Below are 10,496 nucleotides of genomic sequence, written 5' to 3'. Positions count from 1 at the left end.
ATCATCGGTTTCTTCTGACTTCAGCTGTTTCAATGAGAGTGACTTATCCTGCAGCAATGGAACAGTGTCCCTTCTTCACTTGAGTGACAGCGTACATAAACAAAATCTTTACAGTAATTGATGCATACTGTAAATATCCACATTCAAAAGTATCTCTAATACTTACTTCAGTACACTCAAAGAATTAATCCCCTCTTTTTTTTAGTAACCCTTGTGCTATCAAGTTTTTATATCTAGAGTTATCTACAAGGATGGAACCTCATTTGAGAAAATGCTTCCATATGCTCTAGCTGCATGGCATTTTTTAATTAGTGATTGATGTGGGATGGCCCAGCCCATTGTGAGTGGTGCCATCCCTGGGCTGGTGGCCTTGGGTTCTATAAGAAAGCAGGCTGATCAGGCTATGTTGAGCTGACAGTAATTAGCACTCTGCAGGTGTCTTCTGCATCAGTTCCTGCCTCCAGGTTCCTGGCCTGTTTGAATTCCTGCCCTGACTTCCCTCAGTGATGGGTTGTTAGCTGGTAGTGTAATATAGGCTGAAACAAACCATTTCCTCTAAATTTTCTTTGGTCATGGTATTTTATCACAGCAGTGGGGATCTCTGCAGGTGTCACAGCAGGCAGGGAAATGAAGAGGTGAGAATACAACTCGGTTCAGACTGACTTTGTCAACCTGGATCAAACTTCAGGAAGTCTAATGCAAGGTGGTTCATTGTAAGCATATTTAAATACAGTAGTTTTTGGAAACAGTTTTCTAGGCAACAATCATTCCAATTGCAAGCACATAATAAAGCTTAAGACTGGACTACATAGAGACTCCTTTGCAAACTCCTTGTGACCATGCATGCATATTCTGTGGCTAAAAGTCCTAGAATCTAGTGTGGTTTCTAAATGAGATAACCAGAGAACCCAGTAGCAGACACACTGATCTGGAACTGGGAGCATGGAACAGGGAGGGACTTAAACCTTCTGAAGTTGGCATGTGAATTCATGGGATGCTTATTTTTTTGTTGTGGACCACTTTAATTAGAAGAGCTCAATTCTTGTTCAGCACAATCCAGTAGAACAGGTGAGACTGTGCTTTGGTTACTGAGTGCACTGAGGTCAGAAGAGGTCAAGTCTCATGGCTGTTGTCATCAGTCAGATGTGAACCTGCCCCACCCTGGACTCAGAGAGTAAGTGCTGCTGTTCCTAAGTGTGCTTAGAGCCCAAATTATGAAACACATAAATTTCACATAATTATTTCAAGGGAAAATATGATTTTCATCATGAAAATTCTGATTAAATGTTTGTATTATATATGTACACGTGCTTTTATGTATAAATGTATAAATATATTTGTATTTGTTCATGTGTGTGTGTTTTATATGTCTGTGGCATATATATGTGTATATATATGGGTTTGTGTGCGTATGCATGTGCTATTTTGTTTTTCCATAAATTTGACCATCTCTGCTTTTTTAAAAAGTATTCATTTATTTTACACCCTGACCACAATTTCCCCTTCTTCCTCTCTTCAAATTCTCTCCCCCTACCTCCCCTCAGCACCTCTCCCTGAATGTGGTGATATATTGTACACCCCAATAAAACTTATCTGGGGATCCAAGGACATTGCCAGGTACTAGTTTAGACGTAGAGGCCAGACAGTGGTGGCACACACCCTTAATCCTTTCACTCGGGAAACAGAGATCCATTTGGATCTCTGATAGTTCAAGGCCATATTGGGAATAGAGCTAGTTACTAGTTATGGTAGCACACACCTTTCATTCCAACACTTGAGGTCTCATGCCCTTGCTTAGGAAGCACTCATGCCTTTAATTCAAAGAAGTAAGTTGGCAGGGCAGAAAAAGGTATATAAGGCCTGAGGAAACAGGAAATTACTGTCTTGAGTGTGGGTATTTCCTAGAGGTAAGAGCTTGTGGCTGGTTGTTCTGCTCTGATCTTTCAGCTTTCACCCCAATACTTGGCTCCCGGATTTTTGGTTATAAGATCTTTTAAGATTCGTTTTACATCTGGCAACTCAACATTCATGGCATGAATTCACTAAAACGCTGCTTGCCTATGGCCTTACAGGCCCCCAAGTGAGGCCAGAGTCTCCACCCTATGTGAGCCGGAGGCTCTTCGGCTTCTTCTCTCCTGGTGGGTTGAGGGCTTTCTCTGGATTCCCATCTTGGACTGCTACCACACTAGGTAGATGCCTTGAAACCTACTTGGGCTTCTACTGTTCTACAGAGAAGCAGTCAGCCTCGAACTGTCACTGTCAGAAAATTTGGTGAGTCAATTAAGATATCTTTTTTTTTTTTTTTTTTTTTTTTGAGACAGAGTTTCTGTGTAGCTTTGCATCATTCCTGGAACTCACTCTGTATCCCAGACAGGCCTCGAACTTACAGAGATACACCTGTCTCTGCCTCCCAAGTGCTGGGATTAAAGGCATGCACCACCACTGTCCGGCTCAATTAAGATATCTTAAAGGGAGAAATTAGTTAAAGGAGAATTTTTTTCCCACATTAAAAAATGGGAAACATTTTTACAACAGGGTCTTTGGTCTCTGTTTGATAACACATTAGGCAATCTGAAAATGGAACAACTGAATGAGAGGATAATCAATATTGATGAGATAGAAGTAATGTCAATTATAAATATTATTTATTTGATAATTTCTATTTTATCATTTAAAAAGTTGGTTAATGTGAGTGCCAAGATAAAAATTTAAGAAAATCTTGTTAAAACAAATCATACAGAAATTCAGACCCAGACAAGAGAATTTAAAGGTGAACCAAACTCAGCATTGCATTATATGGTTACAGACAAACAGCCTAAGGCTTCAAACAGCCAAACTTAATCTATCCGGTAACCTTACAGGAACTGCCAAATGCTCAAGGCTGTGTACAAGCTGATTGGACTCCTGTGTAAATGTTAGATTGAAGAATTTCAAGAAAGCTATAGTGTCATATGATATACATTCTCCGTTTGTAAAGCAGATGTTAAACTCATGGTCAACTTGTAGTAGAATTATTCCTCAAGACTGGAAAGATTTGGTTACAGCTGTCCTAGAAGCTGGTCCACAGTTCAAATGAAGGACCTGGTGGAAAAATGAGGCTAAGACAATTGAACAATGGTGTAGGGCTAGAGGTATGGAAGTTTCCCAAGATCAACCTCTTGGAGAAGGTGATTATGCTGATATACAAAGACAATCTTTATATGATGACCACACCCTAATTTTATGCCTTGAATGCTTGGGACAGAATTTAAGAAGTAGGAAAGAAAATTGAGTCATTTACAAAAGTTTTACAGGACCCAAAGGAAACCTTCATGAATTTCTTACAAAGGCTGTCTTCAGCAGTAAATAGAATGATACCAAATTCAGAAGCTAGACAGATAATAATTGAAACTCTGGGTTTTGAAAATGCTAATGGAGCATGCAAAAGGGTAATTAGGCCATTAAAGGCAAGATCAGCACCCTTGATGGAATGGATCTGTGACACAATTAATACTGAATCTCATGACCATGATGATGCTTGGATAGGAGAGTTGATTTCCAGAGGTTTTAAGAAAAGTAGTAATGTCAAATGCTTTAATTTTGGTAAACAAGGTCACCTAAAAAGGGACTATAAACAGGGCATTCCTAGAAAAAAATGTTTTTTCAAGGAGTAACCCCAACAGAATGTCCCTCCCTTCTGGATTATGCAGAAGGTGTGGTAAAGGCAAACACTGGACTAAGGAATGTCGATCAACAAGGGATAGACAAGGCAATCCTTTGCCTTTGCCTTTGGGAACTCCCTGAGGGTCCAATCTCAGGCCCCCATGACAAATTCAGTTCAGTCCTTTCCTGCCATCATAGAAGAAACTCCTTCTCAGAGCATTTAAAGAACCTAATGTCTATTGTAAAAAACCATACTGCTCTGGATTTTTATAAAATAAAACAAAAATTTAAGAAGAAACCATAAATCAAAATTGATAAAGATTAGATTTGGAAACTCCCCAAAGTTACTGTTAGGGAAGGGTTTTTTTTCTTTCAAGATAATGAAGGCTAAGGAATCTGACAACAATGGACAAATGAGACATCTGAAGAAAAAGGACAAATCACCCAGAAAAACATATCCCTAGAAAAAGAGTAAATTGGTCTATTGGTATATCATATTTCTAACAGGATAAAATTTTATAACTCTTCCTAAAGTGAACCATGACCACACCTAACAGTGACTTTGAAGTCTCCCAAGAGATAACCAGGCCCCACAATGACAATTCCATCAGGACGATGATAATACCACTAAGCTGACAAACACGCCCCACCCCAAAGATCAGCTTTGGACTACAAACTGCTCAGGACAATTTCAAGATGGCTAGCTGAGACAATCCATCCTCACAGACTACTCAAGCAAGGACAGGAGACAAGCCCTGCATTTTCCTATTATGCAGAGACTGGACAACAAATGATACAGCTACCTCTCCTAGAACTTGACAATTATTCCCAAATTTTTCTTTTCAGGATCCCCTAAAGATGCCTTTGCCCCCAGATAGCAGGAAGTAATTTAAAGAACATGATACCCACATTCCCAAGAGGTGGGGTGGGTGGTTTTTGGTTGTTCAGTGGGTTATGGATAATTGTCATTGTTTAGGGTGTTTAATTACAAAGGAGATTAGATTCAGGGTTCTTACTTTAAAAAAAGAAAGAAAAAGAAAAAAGAGAATATCAATAAGAGGTAGATTATTGAATCTACTCTGAAAAAAAGAAATATAGAAATGATGGGATAAAAGGGCAGACTACTGAATCAACTATGAAAAGAAAAAGGGGAGGAATATAGATATGATAAGATAAAAAGGTAGATTATTGAATCTACTTTTAAAAGGCAACTACTAGTTTTAAATATTTTATATTGGATTGGATTTTTGTATATTGTATACAAATTATGTATATTGATACAAATTTGAGATTGATTTTGTTAGAAAATACTGTACATATATTTCTAATCTTGTTCAAGGTTATTGTTCAACATACAGTTCATTTAACAATGTAATGCAAATTGCTAGTCCTAGAAAATATTACCAACTAATTAGGATATAAGAAATGCAAATTAATAGTCATTACAATCAAATTTGTAGTCATATTAGGTATATTTTCAAGGTCAAACAGAAATATATTTTACATATGCAGGTCATCTTCAAACACTTCAGAGATCTACAGAATATGGCATTTAAGGTATTTTAATAACATAGACACTTTTTTTATGACTATGAGACATGTCTGCTCCCAGCAGCATCAATATACTTCAGAGAAAATGATGAGCATCAGAGAAACTCCATATGGAGTTTATGTTCTTTGTTGACTGTTGACGGCATGCTGTCCAAAATGGACAAGCAGGACACAAAAGAAAGGACTGCTGATCCTTGCCAAGACAAGGTAGGAAGGCTCTTTAGAAAATTCTGCTTCACAGAGAAGTCTGTTAGATATGCTAGGCTTGTAGACTGAAGATGGATACCCCAACTTCACAGAGAAATCTTGGGTGACTGTCCAGGTAGTCAGCTGTATCTGTCATTTCTCACAATTTTTTATTTTGGAGTCTCTTGTTTGCCCTTTCTGATTACTCAATTAATATTATTTTCTTCTTGGGTCTCTGAGGGAGTTGAAGATTAGATAGTTATAGTTTTCCTTGTTAACAAATTCAGAAAAGAAAATCACTAAGAGGTGTGTAAGTGTATAAATTTGAAAGACACCAAAAGATAGTTTTTGGTTGGTAATACAAGTTAGGATAGAAAGTGAAATAGGTACATTTTGGACTCACCAAAATAGGCCAAATAATGAAGTTTTTTGTCTGAATCTGTCAAATGTTAATGGATTAGACATTGTTAATGTAATTCTTGACAGTATATATTGTATATACTTATATATATATATACTTATTGTACATATTATATATAGTTTTTCTTATATTAGTTATAACCTTCTTTTATGATTTTAGACAAAAAGGGCAAAATATGATGACATATTGTATACCCTAAATAACTTGCATGAGGATCAGAGGACAATGTCAGCCACTAGATTAGACATAGAGATCAGGCAGTGGTGGCACACACCCTTAATCCTATCACCCGGGAGGCAGAGATCTGTCTGGATCTCTGTGAGTTTAAGGTCACACTGGAAACAGAACCAGACAGTGATGGCATACACCTTTAATTCCAGTACTGGGAAGCACACATGCCTTAAATCCCAGGAAGTGATGTCTGGGTAGAGAAAGGTATATAGGGTGTGAGGAAACAGGAACTCACTCTCTTCAGGCTGAGGATTTTGTAGAGGTAAGGACATGGCTGGCTTGTTCTGTTTCTCTGATCATTCAGCTTTCACTCCAATATCTGGCTGTGGGTCTTTTCTTAGAAGACCTTTTAAGATTCGTATTATACTCCAATCCACTCTTACTATTTCTGTTCAGAAAAGGGCAGTATTCCCATGGGTATAAACAAAGCATGATCTATTAGGTTGAAGTAGGACCTCAGTTTTAAGGCTGTGGAAAGCAACTCAGTGTGAGGAATAGGTTCCCAAAGCCAGCCAAAGCTTCAGGGAGAGCCCCTACTCCCACTGCTAGGGGTCTCTCAAGTAGACCAACTATACAACAGTCACTCAAATGTAAACAGCCTACGTTGGTCCCAGACAGGTTCCCTGGCTGTCAGTTCATGGACTCTGTGAGCTCCTAAGGGCCCATGTTAGTTGTTTCTGTTGGTTCCCATGTGATGACCTGACCCCCATGGCTCATACAATCCTTCCTCCCTCTCATCATCAGGATTCCCTGAGCTCAGCCCACCTCTGCTTTTTATCTTTCAGTTCTCTGTATTAGGTCATTTCAGTGAGAATTTAGGAATTATGTAAGTAAAACTTTGTATTTAGTCAGTATGATATTAAGTATTGTACACTGATTTAACCATTTAATTATTAAAATGTGAAATTGCACCATTACTTAATAAAAAAAAATCTAGGCCTTGTGGCCCATGTGATCTGACTCCTCCCTCCATACTATGAATGCTGCCACATGGTTGAGAGCTGAGTCCATCTCAAGGCCTTGCTTCACTCTCAGAATAACAGATTCTGGTTGGTCACTGCCTGTGTCTTGCTTTGGCGGTTTTGGAATATGAACTCAGGAATCCAGTGAGTACATCTTGTTGAACATTTTCACTAAAATAAGCTTAAATTTTGATAATACAAACCCAAATATAGAAATTTAAGATGTGTCCAAAAATATCACAGCATCGATTGTTATTTATGTTCAATAACTAAATGAGATATGTCAAAACAAATGATGGTATACTATAAAATACTGAAATTATTCAGAAAAGGAACAAAGAACAGAATTTGACCATCAAATTCTTCCTTACCTCTTCTTGTATCATGAAGCCTGACCAGTCAAATGTATCTCTAGTTTCGTTTTAGTCTACATTTGATCTACCCCAGACACAAAATGGCTTTATCATTCCATCTCTCTGCTTTGTTTACTATCCCTCCATCAATTAACCATGGTTGATAAATCCACTAGATAGATTCCATAGCTTATTATTTACTTCATGAATCTAAAAGTTTATTCAAAATATAAATTACATTAAAACTTTAATGTTATGTACAGTTTAGTACATCATCTTTCCTGCCCATGCCATCCAGTTTCAGACCATTGAATTGTATCTCTTATTTTTCAGTCTCTCCATTCCCTCTTTATAAACCAAACACTGTCCAGAATCGATAAAGATGAAACCAAGAGAATATTGATATTACAAAATGACATTCTCTGTGTGTAGTCATCGTGTAGCCTTGATGGAGAAAGCCCATGAGGTGGTCGCCAACCAAATGTAAGCTCTGTGATATGGTACACACGGATTCCATTGGGAGACTCCTGCCCTCTTAAGATGTGGGTGAGATGTTTCAGTGGCTCTCTCACAATCCCTGCTGGCAGTCTGTCCATGACAGGAAACTTTATGGGATTTTCCTAAGATGTTGTTTATGGACTATGACTTTGAAGAAGGTACTGACAAAGGGATTAAGTTTTAGTCCCTACTTAAGTCTCCTTATGCAGTAATAGTCCTTAACTTGCCTAACATTTATTTGGAGCAGAAGGAAGTTATAATTGGGAAAGTAATTTGAGTGATTGGGTGAAACCTACACTAGCCCTCTCTGCCATGTAACAAAGAAGTACATTTTTCACATGACAGAACACACATAGAACACAAAGAGCCTTGACAGAGCTTATATGGATTCCCTACAGAAGCTACCTTTTCACTGAGGTTGCATATCAGATATCCTGCATATCAGATGGTTGTATTACAATTCATGAAAGTATCAAAATTACAGTTATGAAGTAGCAATAAAATACTTTTATGGTTGGAGGGTCCTTACAACATGAGAAACTGAATTAGGAAGATTGAGAATCACTGCATTAGAATCTAACCCACGAAGAAAGGGCATAAAACCTTTCTGCCTGTTTCCTCTCACTAGGTGTCTACTTAATTTGGGCTTGATATGACCTCAGACCATCATTACTGTATCCTTCTCTAATGAGGAATGGTTCACATTCTCTATCACTTGGGTGATTACAAGTTAGTGTACTTTTAATAAGGTGTTTCAGGAGCCAACAACTTGTAAACTAATGTTCAAGTGCAGAAATGAGAATGAAAACTTCTGTTCACCAAAGAACCAAAAGTTTGTCTGAGAATCATGCTCTCAGGGTTAGAATCTTAAACCCCAGGGAAACAAAACTGCTGTCCAACCTTGATCTGACTTTTAGTGGACTAACTTACTTAAAATAAATTCGTAAACAACCATGGAAGTAACATTTGTACAGTAATGTCACAGGTGCTGGGAATATTTCCTAATTATATCTTACCTCAGCATTAAGTTTTCACAGAGTTAGCCTAAAAGCAAAAGTCAAATTAACCTGGATGACTCTATTGAGTTTAGATTGTCTAATGTAAGTGCAGAATAGTTACAATATAAAAACATTGAAGTGACGTTTTGCTTTGCCTGTACCTGACCAATATTGTGTTTACTGCACTATAGGGCATTGGCTTTCCCTTTCTAGTGCTTACTGCATCTATGGTCACTACCACATGATGCAGTTACATCATTTGTTACAGTGTACTCAAATCAAAGTCACTATGTGATATATCTATCTGTATACTGTTTATTGCTGCAGTATTCACTGTAGGCTAGTCTGGGATCAGCCTGCTTACCTAACAATAGAAGAATGAATTAAGGAAATGTATAGATATCAAGTGGGGTATTATTTAGTCACAGAAAATAAAATTACTTGTGATTCCATATCTTGGAAAATGGAGACAGGAGTATTAGACTTCAAGGTCATCTTCAGTTCCTAAGAGTATTTGAAGTAAATTATGCAACATGAAGTTTTGAATCATGAGCTATAACTACTTAGAATTTGCGGTAGTAAAAGGATGTGCAGCTCTTGTGGAAGACCTGTTTTGAGTTTCCAGTACCTACATTAGGCAGTTCTCAACTGCCTGTAACACAGGATCAGGTGGATCTGGCTTCCTTTGGAACCTACATTCACATTTACAAAGCCACATACAGACATATAGGTAAAGATACCATATGTGGCAGTGTGTGCCTTTCAACCAGCTCTGTGGGACAAAGACAGGTAGATCTAACTGGTTCACTGGCCAGCCTTTCTCGTTCAGTAGGGAATGACAAGCTCCATGTTTATATACAGACTCTATTTCAAAACTAAGAGGAAGAGTAAGTTGCCTACCATCTATCTGTAACATGCACACTACACATACCAACATAAACAGAGACTCCAATTATGATATATGACCTTTCTTTTTGTAGGGTCTCACTATGTAGCTCGATCTGACTTAGAACTTACTCTGCAGACCAGGGTAATCTTGAATTTGTAGAGATCTACTTGGCTCAGTGATGGGATGAGGTGTGTGCCACCATGCTTGGCTGTATTGTGTTATTCGTTAGTGTGTATGTGTGTTTGGTTTTAACTTTATGCATTTCATTCAAAAGTGAGAATTTCTCTCATTTCCCTCTTCCTACCATCTCTGCCATTTTTAGCACTGAGGGTGTTCTCTGATAAACACCAAATCTTAAGAAGAGACTTACGTAAGTTTCTTCTCATTGTTCATACCTCACCTTTTGGAGATTCCTATTGTCATCATTTCTGATGTGCATTTTGGCTTTGTTTCCTGGGAGTTTTTCCTCACTTATTAATCAACATTAGGGGTGGAGGTAGTGAAAAGTGAGTAATACATGTTAAACCTGTAGGAACAAGGGGCTGGCTAAAGAAGCCCACCCTGACCCCGGAGCCCAGAACTAGGGAAAGATGCCTCAGATAAGGCCAGTGAAAGAAACACAGTTTGGCTCAAATTAGAGCCATCTCTGCCCTCGACCAACTGACTTGTGAAACCAACCAATCACAGAGCAGGATGGTGGTACCCTGCCCCTGGGGCCCAGGACCAGGGAAAGAAACACAGCCAGGGTTTGGGACTTGAGCCAGA

Source organism: Peromyscus eremicus, chromosome 8b (assembly GCF_949786415.1).
Source record: "Peromyscus eremicus chromosome 8b, PerEre_H2_v1, whole genome shotgun sequence".
Lineage (NCBI taxonomy): Eukaryota > Metazoa > Chordata > Mammalia > Rodentia > Cricetidae > Peromyscus > Peromyscus eremicus.
Note: the sequence above shows the minus strand (reverse complement) of the source record.